We start from the raw sequence: 15,884 nt of genomic DNA, 5'->3' as shown, positions 1-15,884 counted from the left end.
AACATAAGGATTGTAATATATACCCAAGTGGCTGTTACCGACATACCAATCTGATACTGGAAAACAGTTAAGGAGCATTGATGCAGGGGAATGATCTGATCAACAACATTTAGAAAGATATCAGTGGTTTGGACGTTGGAGGGGAAGGCCTGAAATCTAACTCAAATAATCTAAAAAGTACATAAATGAAATGGAAACACTGCAATACTAATGAGAGAAAACAGGACTGGATAAAGGGTAGTAGCTTCCAAGTCAAGAGAAATCGAACGAACGTGGCAAAGGGAGTACAACTGAAAGGAGTTTCCATTATCCGGGAGAGGACACCATTCATATTGCCACATAGCACAAGAATTCAGCAGGATATTGGTAAACTATTGTCACATGAACTGAGGTACAATGAAAAGTTTGTTTGCATGCCGTATACATTAATACAATCCAGCCATACAAAAGTATAACAGAGGAAAATACCAAAGCACAGAACATAGTGTTACAGTATCATAAGTTTCCTGTAAAATTCTTGTAAATAAAAAATAATCAACCATTGAACTCTTGAAGTACTATAAACCCACTGTTTATAAACTTTTATAAACCCACTGACTCCCACGGCTATCTTGACTACTCTTCCTCCCACCCTGCTTCCTGTAAGGACTCCATCCCCTGTTCCCAATCCCTCCATCTACGCCGCATCTGCTCCCAGGATGAGGTGTTCCACATCAGGGCATCGCAAATGTCCTCATTCTTCAGGGAACGGGGTTCCCCTCCCCCACTATAGACGAAGCCCGCACCAGGGTCTCCTCCATACCCCGTAACACTGCTCTCTCTCCCCATCCCCCCCCACTCGCAACAAGGGCAGAGTCCCCCTGGTCCTCACCTTTCACCCCACTAGCTGGCACATACAACAAATAGTCCTCCGTCAGTTTCGCCACCTCCAACGTGATCCCACCACTCGTCACATCTTCCCATCTCCCCTCGCCTGCCTTCCGCAAAGACCGCTCCCTCCGCAACTCCCTTGTCAATTCTTCCCTTCCCTCCCGCTCAACCCCTTCCCCGGGCACTTTCCCTTGCAACATCAAGAGATGCTACACCTGTCGCTTTACCTCCCCCCGCGACTCCATTCAAGGACCATAGCAGTAGTTCCAGGTGCGACAGAAGTTCAACTGCACCTCCTCTAATATTGCATCCGCTGCTCTAGATGTCAGCTGATCTATATCGGTGAGACCAAGCCTAGGCTTGGCGATCGTTTCGCCGAACACCTCAGCTCGGTCCGCACTAACCAACCTGACCTCCCGGTGGCTCTGCACTTCAATTCCCCCTCCCATTCCGTATCCGACCTCTCTGTCCTGGGCCTCCTCCACAGCCAGAGTAAGGAACACTGGAAATTGGAGGGTAAGCACCTCATATTCCGCTTGGGGAGTCTGCATCCTGGTGGCATGAATACTGATTTCTCACAATTCTGTTAACCCTTGCTATCTCCTCTCCTCCTTTTTCCTTTCTTCTCCCCCCACCCCCAATCAGTCTGAAGAAGGGTTTCGGCCCGAAACGTTGCCTATCTCCTTCGCTCCATAGATGCTGCTGCACCCGCTGAGTTTCTCCAGCATTTTTGTGTACCCTTGAAGTACTACATTGAACAATTTTAAATATGTACATATACAAATTGACAAGTCAGAACTAATCATAAGTTCTGTTTATAACTTTTAATCGGTATTATAATAAGCATCACCCTCTACATTAAAAAACGAATTTGTACCATCCTGTTACATTACTGATTGTAGACCTTTGAAATAGGCACATTAGTTGGAGCATGAGTACGCCATTCAGTTCCTCAGGCTCATAATTAACCTTCTTCCAACCCATATTTCCGGCCCTAACCCCATTTCCTTGATTCTTCTAATACGTAAAAATCTATTTATCTTATTCGTCAGCCCATCTATACGAGGACATTTTCCTCATTGCATTCGTAAAAGGCCTAGCCCTTATTTTGATTGTGACCACCAGGTGTAACTTCTTAAATAGGCAAAGCGTTCGCCATGCATCTCCCAAAGCCCAAAGATTTTTTTTTAGTCTCAATTAGACGACTTGAATTTGTGTATTGATCGCATACTATATAACTCCCGTGAACAATATGACTAATTAGTAACGGTAATCGACTACATTATTTTACTTAGTCCTACAGATCATTCTCAATATACAAGTGTGGCCTTCTGTCGTGTAGTAGAAATTTTATTCCACATGTACATTCATTTGTATTTCTGCACCTTTGAATTCAGAGAGCACATCCTTCTTTTATACCTTAAGACATAGAAGTGAAATAGAAATGTTTTGTAGGTGGATGACAGCGGGAGAACTGGCAACATACTAATAGTCTCACAATTTGTTAAGTGGCGGCCTGGCACTTATTTTTTTTAACAGTTAAGGATTTAAAAAGGGGGCTCTTTACATACATCCCAATATCAAAGAACTATTTCAAACTAAGCAAAAAAAAATCGCGACAGAAAATGGCTGGTGGCTTAAGACTTTTGGCGGGGTTTTTTTTCACCCATGGAAAGGAGGGTGTTGGGAGGGTGGAAATTCGCTTTTTTTTTGTGTAAACAACACAGAAGACTGCCGCAGAAGCAGAGAGAGCCTTTCTCCCCCTATTTCAGCCTTTGCCTGGGAGCCTTGTTCCACTCGCAGCCGCCATTGTTCGGTTCCAGGAGAAAGCTACTGTTACTCATCCACACCCCACCTCGCAGCCAGTCGAGCGCTCCACCGCTCCCTCCAACCCGCCCAGGGCCCCGTTTGTCTCGCTCTCTGCCTCTTACCGGTTTTATTTCCCTCAGTCCCGGCTCTCTCTGCTGCCACTGGACACTCACACCGAGACGTAAACACCGCGTCAGTCCCTTACACCTCCACCGCGTCACTCTCTCTCTCTCTCTCTCTGACTGAAGGAGCCAGCCGGCCGCTCCGAACGCACGTATCCCGCTCCTGCGCGCGCCCAACGGCCGGGGAGCTCCGACTGCGCCTGCGCGTGTGTGGACCCCCCGCGCGCAACAAACCCCCACGCATGCGCACCTCAGGTCTCGAAACCTGCGCCTGCGGTTAGAGTTGAAATCGGGTTTGATTCTAGGCACGTAAATGCACCCCGGCGTGCGGTTCTTGCACTTTGAAGCGATGACAAGTTGTTGAAGAAGAAGAAGAAGAAGAAATTTTAATGTGTTTTGTTTTTCGTGAGACCTTGTCGTGAGGGTGTGACCGCTGCCATTGAGAGTGCGCTCGGAAACGAGAGGAATCGCCCAGCCGCTGCGCATGCGTACGCTAACGCTGTCCTCCTCAAAGATCTTTGGTCCTCCTCGTGTTGCTTCGTCTGCGCGCGCAGGCGCGGGCCTTCATTTTATTCTGAGGCGCGGCGCCTTTGAGTCTTTAGAGAGGCGGTGGAGGCTGACTAGCTGAAATAGAATTAAACTTCCTAATTGACGGGTATGACTAAGAATATAAGAACTAACTTTAGCAATAGACCATACAAGCTCTTCAGACTGCGTTTGTCAGTAAGTCAGTACATTTAATTCTCAATGTTTAGATAAGCTCCAACTAACCTCCATCTCTTTCCTCCCTACCCCATGCCTCCCACCCATTTCTCCCTTCCAAGAGCCCCGGCTCGTCTCCCCGTTACTATCTTCCCCCTGGCTTCACAATCCACAACGCTTCAAATGTCGCACATTTATCATTTGTCCCAATCATCAAAAAAAAAACCCATCTCGTCTGTTCGACCTATTACCTGCCACATTTTGTCCTGCTTCTACCTTTTTTTTCCAGCACTCTTCTCCACTTCAATCAGAAGAAGGGTTTCGACCCAAAATTCACCTGACCATGTTCTGTACCACAAAGTAACCCCCCACCCCCAATCTGTCTCCCCTCTGATTTTTTGGCAGCTAAAAATCTGTCTTAAGTAAGCTCAGCATCCACTATTCTGAAAGGTAGAGAACGTCAGTGTTTTAAACTAAAATTATTTAAACTAAATTTATTAAACTTAAAATGTGCTGCCTCAATCTGACAAGATTTGATTCGATATTCCTAAACTATTGTTTTAGATTCACATTCTTATCCTCTTATCAATCCTTTGAAGATGTTGTTCATCTTCAATTCAATTCAATTCAACTTTAATGTCATTGCACAAATACGAGTATGGGTACAACGAAATGCAGTTTAGCGTCAGTCCGTAGTATAGTGCAATATAGAAATAAAAATACAGAATAATCAAACAATAATTGAACAATGTGGACGGAGAGACTGGAGAAGTCTATCGGCGGGACTCCGAGTTCAGCAATGTGATGGTATCATAACCTCTCATTCTTCTACACTCCAATGAGTAGGAACTAATCTGTTTAATTATTTGTAATCATATATGAGGACATACAATAAGTAAAGTCAAAAGAAACGAATGCTGTCCATTTACCTCCACATATGCTACCTGACCTGCTGAGCACCCCTAGCAGATTTTGGCTAAAGGTTCCAACAGATTTTGGCTCAAGGTTCCAACGTCATTAGTATCTACAATAAGTACATGTCTCTACATTTGTTGTACCATCAAATCATCCAAACTAATCGTATTCTCTTCACTTTGGTCTATTCCTCTCACCCCTGGAGTAGTAGTCATAGAGTGATAATATGTGGAAATGGGCCCCTCGGCCCAACTTGCCCACACCGGCCAAAAGTGACACGAGTCCCACCTACCCGCATTTGGTCGTTATCCTTCCAAACCTGTCCCTATCCATGCACCTGTGTAACTGTTTCTTGAATGTTGGGATAGTCCCTGCCTCAAATACCTCTGGCAGTTTGTTCCCTACACCCACCACCCTTTGTGTGAAAACAATACCCCTCAGTCAACAAAGTAGAAGCGTATCCGTGCAGCTAACGGGAAAGAGTGTGGGAAAGGCCACGTTTAAATTTAACAGGACGGGGGATGGGACCCAATGCAAGGAGACAAGGCCATAAAAGGAGGACAGAAGCAAAAGGTAGAAGGGAGATAAGAAAAACTAACCTGAAAGTAAGGTGCCATGATGCGAGGAACATTCAAAATAAGTGGATGAATTGAATATGCAGTTAGTAGTTAAGGGATATGATATAGTTGGAATTGCAGAGACATGGCTCCAGTGTGACCAAGGCTGGGAGCTAAACGTGCAGGAGTTTTCAATATTCAGGAAGGATAGACAGAAAGAAAGACGAGGTAGGGTGGCTAAAGAGATTAATGCAATAGCAAGGAGAGACAATAGCTTGGATGCTGTAGAATCAGTATGGGTAGAATTGCAAAATAGCGAAGGGCAGAAAACGCTTGTTGGAGTTGTATACAGACCACCAAATAGCAGTAGGGAGGTTGAGGACAGCATCAAGCAGGAAATTAGGGATGCGTGTGGCAAAGGTACAGTGGTTATCATGGGTGACTTTAATCTACATATCGATTGGGCCAAACAAATTGGTAACAGTGCTGAGAAGAATTTCCTGGAATGTATACGGGATGGGTTTTTAAACCAATATGTGGAGGAACTTGAATAAAGGAGACTTTGAAGGTATGAGACCGGAATTGGCAAGGATAGACAGGTAAATTATACTTAAAGGGTTGACACTGGAGATGCAATGGCAGCGATTTAAAGACCACATGGATGAACTCCAGAAATTGTTCATCCCTGTCTGGCAAAAAAAATAAAACTGGGAAGGAGGCTCAACCGTGGCTGACAAGGGAAGTAAAGGGTAGTGTTAAATCCAAGGAAGAGGCATATATATTAGTCAGAAGAAGCGGCAAACCAGAGGACTGGGAGAAATTTAGAACTCAACAGAGGAGGACAAAGGGGTTAATTAAGAGGGGGGGAAAAGAGCATGAAAGAAAGCTTGCAGAGAATATAAAAACTGACTAAATGTTTCTTTAGGTATAGGAAAAAATTAGTGAAGACAAATGTAGGTCCCTTTCATTCAGAGACGGGTGAATATATAATGGCAAACAATGAAATGGGAGAACAGTTAAATGAGTACTTTGGTTCTGCCTTCACTAAGAAGACACAAACAATGTCCCAGAAACACGAGGAGACCGAGGATCTAATGGGAGGGAGGAACTGAGGGAATCCACATTAGTCAGAAAATGGTGTTCGGTAAACTGTTGGGACTGAAGGCAAATAAATCCCCAGGGCCTGATGGCCTGCATCCCAGAGTATTCAAGGAGGTGGCCCTAGAAATCGTGCATGCATTGATGATCATTTTCCAATGTTCTCTCGACTCTGGATCAGTTCCTGTGGACTGGACGGTGTAGATTGGATATTGCATGTTAGCCAATCAGAATGCTTAGTAATTATAACTCCACCTAATTATATGATTTATAGTGTAAGAACTCGCCTACTGTCTGGCAGTAGCAGCAGTAGACTGAACGTGTGATGTACTGCATGTGTGATGATGAACTAGACAATAAAGATGCTTGTGCTTCAACCTGTGTGAGACTAAGGTATTTACATGGTCTCAGAAAATTGGGTCTAGCCCACGTCTGTTTACCGCGATTTATTTTGTTTACCAGTTTTTATTTGTGAGCGATTTTGACGACATGGCTAACTCCTGTCGAAAGCCAAGACCGCTCGTATTTGATTCTGATATAGCCGAGCGCTGGCGAATGTTTGAGCGAGACTATGCTCACTATATCCGCATCGTTCACAGAAACGACCCCGATGACCTAAAGGCATCGCTACTGTTAAATCTAGCGGGTCCGGAAGCAATCATCCGCGCAGACATCTTTGAATTGGCACCAGCACACCTCGACGCAAGCGGTCTGGTATTGGTGCCAGCTGAAACTATCGTCAACCCTACGGTCCTACGGAGAACGTTTAGAGAACTGCATTTAGAAAAAATCAGGAGTTACATTGCTGAACCCTTGGTTACATTTGATAAGACTTGGGGAAAATGTATTCAACGCTTTCACACAACATGAATTGCTCCCTTTCTAACCGTTATAAAAACTATTTTACCTCTATATGGTGGAACAGACGTGACGACAAACAGACTTATATTGTTGAAATCCTCAGCAGATTCTGTTTTCTTTTTTTTCCTTTTATTCTCTCTTTAGTTTCGTGTTTTCTCTCTTTTTGTTTCTTCCTTTTTTCCTCTTTTTTTGTCTCTTTATCTTTGAGTTTTTTTCTACATATATACGTTTTCTTTTAAACATGTAATTATATTTACATTGAGGCCGGGAAGTCTATATTCAATGTGTATTCTCTGTGCTTCAACCTGTGTGAGACTAAGGTATTTACAGAGGGTAACCAATGTAACATGACAATAAACTCACTTGACTTGACTTAACTCGACTGTTTAAGAAACGAGAGAGAGAAAACAGGGAATTATCGATCGGTTAGCCTTACATTGGGAGAGGGGAAGATGCTGCAGTCACTTATTAAAGATGTTATAGCAGTGCATTTGGAAAACAGACAGGATCGGTCAAAGTGATCATGGATTTATGAAGAGGAAATAAGATTTGACTAATCTGGAACAAGTAGAATGGATAAGGGATAGCCAGTGGATGTGGTGGATCTGGACTTTCAAAAAGCCTTTGACAAGGTCCCACACAAGAGATTAGTGTGGAAAATTAGAGCACATGGTATTGGGGGTAGGGTACTGACATGGATAGAGAACTGATTGGCAGACAGGAAGCAAAGAGGAATTAATGGGTCCTTTTCAGAATGGCAGTGCCGCAAGCCTCGGTGCTGGGACCCCAATTGTTTACAATATAAACGATTTAGAAGAGGGAATTAAATGTAACATCTCTAAATTTGCGAATGACACAAAGCTGGGTGGTAGAGTGAGCTGCGAGGAGGTTGCTATGAGGCTGCAGCATGACTTGGATAGATTGGGTGATGGGCAGAAGCACGGCAGATGCGGTATAATGTGGATAAATGTGAGGTTATCCACTTTGGTGGCAAGAACAAGAAGGTAGATTATTATCTGAATTATGTCAGATTGGGAGAAGACCTGGGCGTGCTTGTACATCAGACACTGAAAGTAAGCATGCAGGTACAGCAGACAGTGAAAAAAAACTAATGTAATGTTGGCCTTCATTGTGAGAGGATTTGAGTTTAGAGGCAAGGAGGTCCTACTGCAGTTTACAGGGCCTTGGTGAGACCGCACCTGTTGTTTGCAATTTTGGTCTTCCAATTTGAGGAAGGAAATTATTGCTATTGAGCCAGTGCAGTGTAGGTTCACCAGGATAATTCCCAGAATGGCGGGATGACATATGATGAAAGGTCGACCATGCTTGTATTCGCTGGAATTTAGGATGAGAGAGGATCTTATAGAAACACAGAAGGCAGTGGAGGCCAATTCATTGGATGTTTTCAAGAGAGAGTTAGATTTAGCTCTTAGGGTTAAGGTAATCAAGGGTATGGGGGAAAAGCCAGAAAGGGTAATTGATTTTGGATGATCAGCCATGATCATATTGAATGGTGGTGCTGGCTCGAGGGGCCAAAATGGTCCACTCCACCTATTTTCTATGTTTCTATGGTCCTCGATTCCCCTACTCTGGACAAGAGACTGTGCATCTACCCGATCTATTCTTTTCATGATTTTATACACCTCAGTAATATCACCCCTCATACTCCTCTCCAAGGAATAGAGTCCCAGCCTACTGAACCTCTCCTTATAGCTCAGACCCTCTAGCCCTGGTAACATCCTTGTAAATCTTCTCTATACCCTTTGCAGCTTGACAACATCTTACCCATAACATGGTGCCCAATTTGGTGTTTTAGGTTGTGTTTATGGGGGGGGGGGGGTTGAAACAGGGCTTGCTGTCTCTCCCTTCGGGGGAATGCAACTTTTTTTGTCGTATCCCCTTTCTCTGACTCCGTCTGCGCTGAGGCCTAATGTCAGGACTCGCCCTGGGCTCGTTCCCTCGCTGGAACGGCGCTCCCGTGAGGAGCTGTGACGCTCCCGTGAGGGCGGCCTGGCGAGGGGCTGAGGCGCTCCCATCGGGGTGGCCCAGCCTGAGGGAAACGGCGTTCCCGTGAGGGCGGCCCAGCTCGAGGGTGGAACGGCACTCCCGTGGGGGCGGCCCAGCTCGAGGGAAATGGCGCTCCCGTGAGGGCGGCCCAGCCCGAGGGAAACAGCGCTCCCATGGGGGCGGCCCAGCTGGAACGGTGCTCCCGTTGGGGTGGCCCAGCTCGAGGGTGGAACGGCGCTCCCGTCGGGGCGGCCCAGCTCGAGGGTGGAACGGCGCTCCCGTCGGGGTGGCCCAGCTCGAGGGTAACGGCGCTCCGGTGGCTGAGACAGCGTTCTGGAGGCGGCGGCCTGAGTCCGCGGTTCGGCCGCGGGCCAGTGGACGACGTCGTCAACAGCTGCGTCCGCTGGACTGGAGGGCGGCTGCTTCGACCACCCCGGGCCACGGTGTTTGAACCGGCCCGTTCGCGGTGCTCGGTGAGCCACGGGACTGATCTACCATCGCCCGGTGAGGTATCGCCTCAGCGCAGAGGGAGAAGAGGAGGGAAGAGGCTGCAGCCCTAAGATTTTTGCCTCCATCACAGTGAGGAGGTGCTTGGTGGACTCACTGTGGTGGATGTTAATTTGTGTTTACTGTCTGTTCTGTTGTCTATTATTGTATGTATGAAATTTCGTTCAGACTGAAAGGTCTGAATGACAATAAAGGAAATTCAATTCAGAACGGAACACAATATTCTAAATGCGGTCTCACCAATGTCTTATACAACTGCAACATGACCTCCCCACTTCTATACTCAATACTCTGACTGATGAAGGCCAAAGTGCCAAAAGCCATTTTGACCCCCTTATCTACGTGTGACTCGACCTTCAAGGAACCATGCACCTGCACTCCTACATCCCTCTGCTCTGCATCACTCTCAAGAGCCCTACCATTCACTGTGCAGGTCCTGCCCATGTTTGACTTCCCTGAAATGCAAAACCTCACACTTCTCTGTATTAAATTCCATCAACCATTCCTCAGCCTACTTGGCCAATCGATCAAGATCCTTCTGCAATTCTGCAACCATCTACACGAACTGCAAAATTGCAATGTATCATCTGAAAACTTGCTAATCTTGCCGTATGTTCTTATCCAAATCATTGATATAGATGACAAACAGTAACGGGCCCAGCACCGAACCCTGAGGTACACCAGCAGTCACAGGCCTCCGCTCTGAGAAGCAACCTTCCACCATCTTCCTTCCATGCTTCCTTCCATGAAGCCAATTTTCTATCAATTCAGCTATCTCTCCCCTGGATCCCATGCAATCTAACCTTCCAAAACAGCCTACCATGCGGAACCTGGTCGATTGCTTTGCTAGTCTATATATATACACAACATCTACAGCTCTGCCCTCATTGACCTGTTTGGTCACGTGACATCTTCAAAATACTCAATCAGATTTGTGAGACACAACCTCCCACGTACAAACCCATGCTGACTATCCCGAATCAGCCTTTGTTCATCTAAATGCCTGTATATCCTATCGCTCAGAATACTCTACTAACTTTCCAACTACAGATGTTAAGCTCACTGGCCTATAGTTCCCAGCATTTTCCCTGCAGCCCTTCTGTCCAATCTTCCGGCACCTCTCCTGTAGTTAAAGAGGACTCGTCAATTTCAATTAGAACTTCTGCAATTTCCACTCTGGGTTCCCACAATGTCCTCAGATGTATCTGATCAGACCCTGGAGATTTGTCTACCTTCATTCACGATATGTCAGCACCTTCAGTAAATTTGCATTGCCTCAAAGCAAGCATTTATACTTTAGGTAAAGTGACCAGATTGCTCAAGGGAATCCAAATGAGTTTGCATGAAACTGTATTGTTTTAGCATTTACTTTTTAGTTATATGCTTCAAACCCATTGCAATAAATAGATAATAGGTGCAGGAGTAGGCAATTCGGCCCTTCGAGCCAGCACCGCCATTCACTGTGATCATGGCTGATCACCCACATTCAGTAACCCGTTCCTGTCTTCTCACCATATCCCCTATCTTTAAGAGCTCTATCTAACTCTCTCTTGAAAGCATCCAGAGAATTGGCCTCCACTGTCTTCTGAGGCAGCGAATTCCACAGATTCACAACTCTTTGGGTGAAAATGTTTTTCCTCATCTCTGTTCTAAATGGCCTACCCCATATTCTTAAACTGTGGCTCCTGGTTCTGGACTCCCCCAACTTCGGGAACATGTTTCCTGCCTCTAGCTTGTCCAATCCCTTAATAATCTTATATGTTTCAATAAGATTCCCTCTCATCCTACTAAATTCCAGAATATACAAACCCAGCCGCACAATTCCGGAAGTGGCGGCGCTGTTGAACAGCTGCAGCTCGCCTGCAGTCCGTCTGTTATTACTTTTTTTGTTTTGTTTTTTTGTCTTGTTTTAGTTAAATTTTAGTTTATTAGGCTGTGTTATGTGTGTGGGAGTGGGTGAAACATGGTTTTTTGTCTCTTCCTTCAGGGGAATGCGACTTTTTCTTGTCGTATCCCCCTTCCCTGCCTCTGTCTGCGCTGAGGCCTAATGGCGGAGCTGGCGGTCTCCAACTGTGACCGACCTCGAGACTCCGGAGGCAGAGCCAGTCAGGTTTACAGCTGGCCGACTTTGGGGCTGAGGCGGCGGCGGCCCGATTCGGAGCTGAGGCTGCGGGACTCGGAGCTGAGGCTGCGGGACTCGGAGCTGAGGCTGCGGGACTCGGAGCTGAGGCCGCTGATGCGGCGTTCCAGTTTCGGCAGCGGCCCGACTCGGAGCTGAGGCAGCGGGACTCGAAGCTGAGGCTGCGGGACTCGGAGCTGAGGCTGCGGGACTCGGAGCTGAGGCTGCGGGACTCGGAGCTGAGGCTGCGGGACTCGGAGCTGAGGCGGTGGCGGGACTCGGAGCTGAGGCTGCGGGACTCGGAGCTGAGGCTGCGGGACTCGGAGCTGAGGCAGCGGGACTCGGAGCTGAGGCAGCGGCGGCTCGACTCACTGGGGCAGCGTTCCAGCTTTCGGCAGCGGCCCAACTCGGAGCTGAGGCTGTGGCGGCCCGACTCGGAGCGGAGACGGCATTCCGGCTTTCGGCAGCGGCCCGAATCGGAGCTGAGGCGGCGGTGACATCACTTTGGAGGTCCGCTGGACTGGAGGGCGGTATCTTCGGCCTGGATCGCCTCAGCGCAGAGGGAGAACAAGGAGGGAAGAGACAGAGACTAAGACTTTTGCCTCCATCACAGTGAGGAGGTGCTTGGTGAACTCACTGTGGTGGATGTTAACTTATGTTTATTGTATGTTTTGTTATTTATTATTATTGTGTATGACTGCAGGCAACAAAATTTCGTTCAGACCGAAAGGTCTGAATGACAATAAAGGAATCTAATCTAATGTATCCGCATTTGTCAGTCCCGCCATCCAAGGAATTAACCTTGTGAACCTACGTTGCACCCCCTCAATAGCAAGACTGTCCTTCCTCAAATTTGGAGACCAAAACTGCACAAAATACTCCAGGTGTGGTCTCACTAGGGCCCTGTACAACTGCATAAGGACCTATTTGCTCCTATACTCAATTCCTCTTGTTATGAAGGCCAACATGCCATGAGCTTTATTCACTGCCTGCTGTACCTGCATGCTTACTTTCAGTAACTGATGACCAAGGACCCCCAGAGATCTCTTTGTACTTCCCCTTTTGCCAACTTGTCACCATTCAGATAGTAATCTGCCTTCCTGTTTTTGCCACCAAAGTGGATAACCTCACATTTATCCACATTAAACTGTATCTTATTAGTATTAGTAATAATAGTATCTTATTATTAGTATTACTATTATTATTAATTAATTATTAAACATGGAAGAAGGGTTTAGGGAGAAGGGGTGAGATTAAATAAGTTATTCTTCTTTTCGAGCTTGTAAAGAAAAAGTGTTGGACATTTAAATTTTGCTTTATGCTTTTCATTGCTTTGCAAATATTGCCTGGAATGTCCAATTGTTTGACTATTTCGATTTTGTTGTTGTTATTTATTTCTATTTATGTCTTTACTTGTTCGGAACAAATAAATAAATAAATAAATAAATAAATATCTGCCAAGCATCAACCCACTAACCCAACTTGTCCAAGTCACCCTGCATCCTCATAGCATCCTCCTCACACTTCACACTGCCACCCAGCTATGTGTCATCTGCAAATTTGTTAATGTTACTTTGAATCCCTTCATCTAAATCATTGATGTATATTGTAAATAGCGGTCTCAGCACCGAGCCTTGCGGTACCCCACTAGCCACTGCCTGCCATTCTGAAAGGGACCTACTCTTTCCTGTCTGCCAACCAATTTTCTATCCATGTCAATACCCTACCCCCAATAACATGTGCTCTAATTTTGCCCACTAATCTCCTATGTGGGACATTATCAAATGTTTTCTGAAAATCCAGGTATACTACATCCACTGGCTCTCCTTTGTCCATTTTCCGAGTTACATCCTCAAAAAATTCCAGAAGATTAGTCAAGCATGATTTCCCCTTCGTAAATCCATGCTGACTCGGACCGATCCTGTTACTGCTATCCAAATGTGCCGCTATTTCATCTTTTATAATTGACTCCAGCATCTTCCCCACCACCGATGTCAGGCTAACTGGTCTATAATTCCCTGTTTTTTTTCTCCTGCCTTTTGTTAAAAAAGTGGGATAACATTAGCCACCCTCCAATCCACAGGAACTGATCTTGAATCTATAGAACATTGGAAAATGATCACCAATGCGTCCACTTCCTTAAGTACCCTGGGATGCAGATCATCAGGTCCTGGGGATTTATCAGCCTTCAGACCCATCAGTCTACCCAACACCATTTCCTGCCTAATGTGAATTTCCTTCAGTTCCCCCGTCACCCTAGATCAGAAGGCGGCAACCTAGTTCTGCATAGGGGCCAGGACGCATGTCTGTGAGCGGATGGCGGGCCACATCTATCATGTGTACACATGGATCCCGCCCCGGAAGGCAGGCATCAAATCATGTGTTCACATAGATCCCACCCTTTCGAGGATGCCACCCGAGCACCGGCCCCTAGTTACGGGCACTCACGAACATTGCGTACCGACAGACCATTGCCTTGGCTCAGTCCTGAAGGCGGTGGCTCAAATACTCACTCGTTCCCGGCCTATTGACAACACAGATCCCGACAGTGAAGCCCAGACACAGAAGGTGCGCGGCCGTGCCGGCGGCTTTGCACAGGATGCTGTAAGTCAGAGCTCTGTGCGCTGCGCTGCTCGGTGGCTCCGCCATTACGGCCGCTAGCGCAGGCCTCCTTACATCCTTGCATCACTGCGCCTGGGCGCTGCGACCTCGGGCCCGGGAATACCAGAGATGACGGATGTTTGCGGGCCAAAAACCACGGGGAAAATAATACGCCTGCGGGCCGGATGATTTCAGGTTATGAGCCGCATTCGGCCCGGGGGCTGTAGGTTGCCAGCCCAGGGGCTGTAGGTTGCCGACCCCTGCCCTAGATCCTCTGGCCACTAGTTGATCAGGGAAATTGTTTGTGTCTTCCTTAATGAAGACGGATCCAAAGTACCTGCAACTCGTCTGCCATTTCCTTGTTCTCCATAATAAATTCACCTGTTTCTATCTTCAAGGGTCCAACTTTGTTCTCAACTAATTTTTTCCTCTTCACATACCTAAAGAATCTTTTACTATCCCCCTTTATATTCTTTACTAGCTTACCTTATACTACATCTTATCTCCCCGTATTACCTTTTTAGTTATCTTCTGTTGCTCTTTAAAAATTTTGCAATCCTCTGGCTTCCTGCTCATCTTTACTATGTTATACTTCTCTTTTATTTTTATACTGTCCTTGACTTCCTTTGTCAACCACGATCGACATATCAGCACCAACGTAATTATTTACTCTATATTCACCATATGCATCTTGTAAACACACTTTGGAACCAACTGTTTGGCATTGTTTTGAAAGTATTTTGTCTTGCTGTTCAAAACAACACATTTCCACATCGTACATTACCTGACGTCCTACCTATTTCATATCTTAGTCCATGCAAGACTTCCTGCATTCTTAAAGCCTCCTTTCTCACCTAGTTTTGTATTGGAAATAAATTCATAATACTCTGTATTTTCATCTCTTTTAATGGTATACATTGTGAGTATCGAGTACCCAGCATTCATTCCTGTGCCACCTCACCTCTATTTGTTACCTTCTGTCACGAATAGGGTATGTGGCAATTACCTCTTATGGGTTGCACTATTGGTTGTTAAATCCACTCTTGTTAACAGCTCGGAATGCCGAGAAAACGAATGCTGGACGACTGATTGATTTTGATTTAATTTATTGTCATTGTCTTCAATTAAGAGACAACAAAATTATTTTTCCCTCACAGTCATACAAAAAAATAAAATTAAAAAACCCCCACAAAAACACAGAACACAGTAGTCCACAACACAAACATCCCCACAGCGGCACCAAAGTTCCTCACTGTGAGGGAAGGAACCAAAGTCCAGTCAACCTCCTCACTGATGTTTCCCAATGTTCACCCATGGTCGGGGCCTCCCGAGCACCCCGTAGTCGCCGCTACGGGCAGCGCGATGTTCAGGCCCTCTCGCCGGGAACAATAGAACCCCAACGTCGAACGGGAGAACATCCTCAGAGGCCTGGACCTCTGAATCGGTCATCTTCCACCAGAGCCCGCGGCTCCCGATGTCCACAGACCGCGCTGGGCGGAGATTCGCGCTGGCGACCCCCGGCAAAGGGTCCCAGGACTCCGCGATGTTAAAGTCAGCGCTGCCCGCATTGGGAGTTCTGCACCCACAGCTCTGCGATGTTGGAGCAGCAGCCCAACACCCCGGAGCTCCAAGCGGCGATCCCAGGTAAGGCCTCGCCTGCTCCACGATGATTCCAGCGCCTCGCCGCCGCTGCTGAAGCTCTGGTCCGGTCCGGCA

The 15,884-nt window shown here is 46.5% G+C and overlaps 1 protein-coding gene across 2 annotated transcripts in view; it reads right to left on the bottom strand.

Moving 5' to 3' along the window:
- LOC129698910 (cyclic AMP-responsive element-binding protein 1-like) overlaps positions 1-2,979 on the bottom strand; it is a 72,765-nt gene extending 69,786 nt beyond the window's left edge. For both annotated transcript variants that reach the window (XM_055638339.1, XM_055638340.1), the window contains exon 1: positions 2,802-2,979. The gene's annotated coding sequence lies outside the window, so the exon portion shown is untranslated. The remainder of the gene's footprint in view (positions 1-2,801) is intronic.
- Between the last annotated feature and the right edge of the window lie 12,905 nt (positions 2,980-15,884).

This window comes from Leucoraja erinacea, chromosome 7, assembly GCF_028641065.1.
Source record: "Leucoraja erinacea ecotype New England chromosome 7, Leri_hhj_1, whole genome shotgun sequence".
Taxonomy (NCBI): domain Eukaryota; kingdom Metazoa; phylum Chordata; class Chondrichthyes; order Rajiformes; family Rajidae; genus Leucoraja; species Leucoraja erinaceus.
Note: the sequence above shows the minus strand (reverse complement) of the source record. Positions and strands in the feature narration are given on the sequence as shown.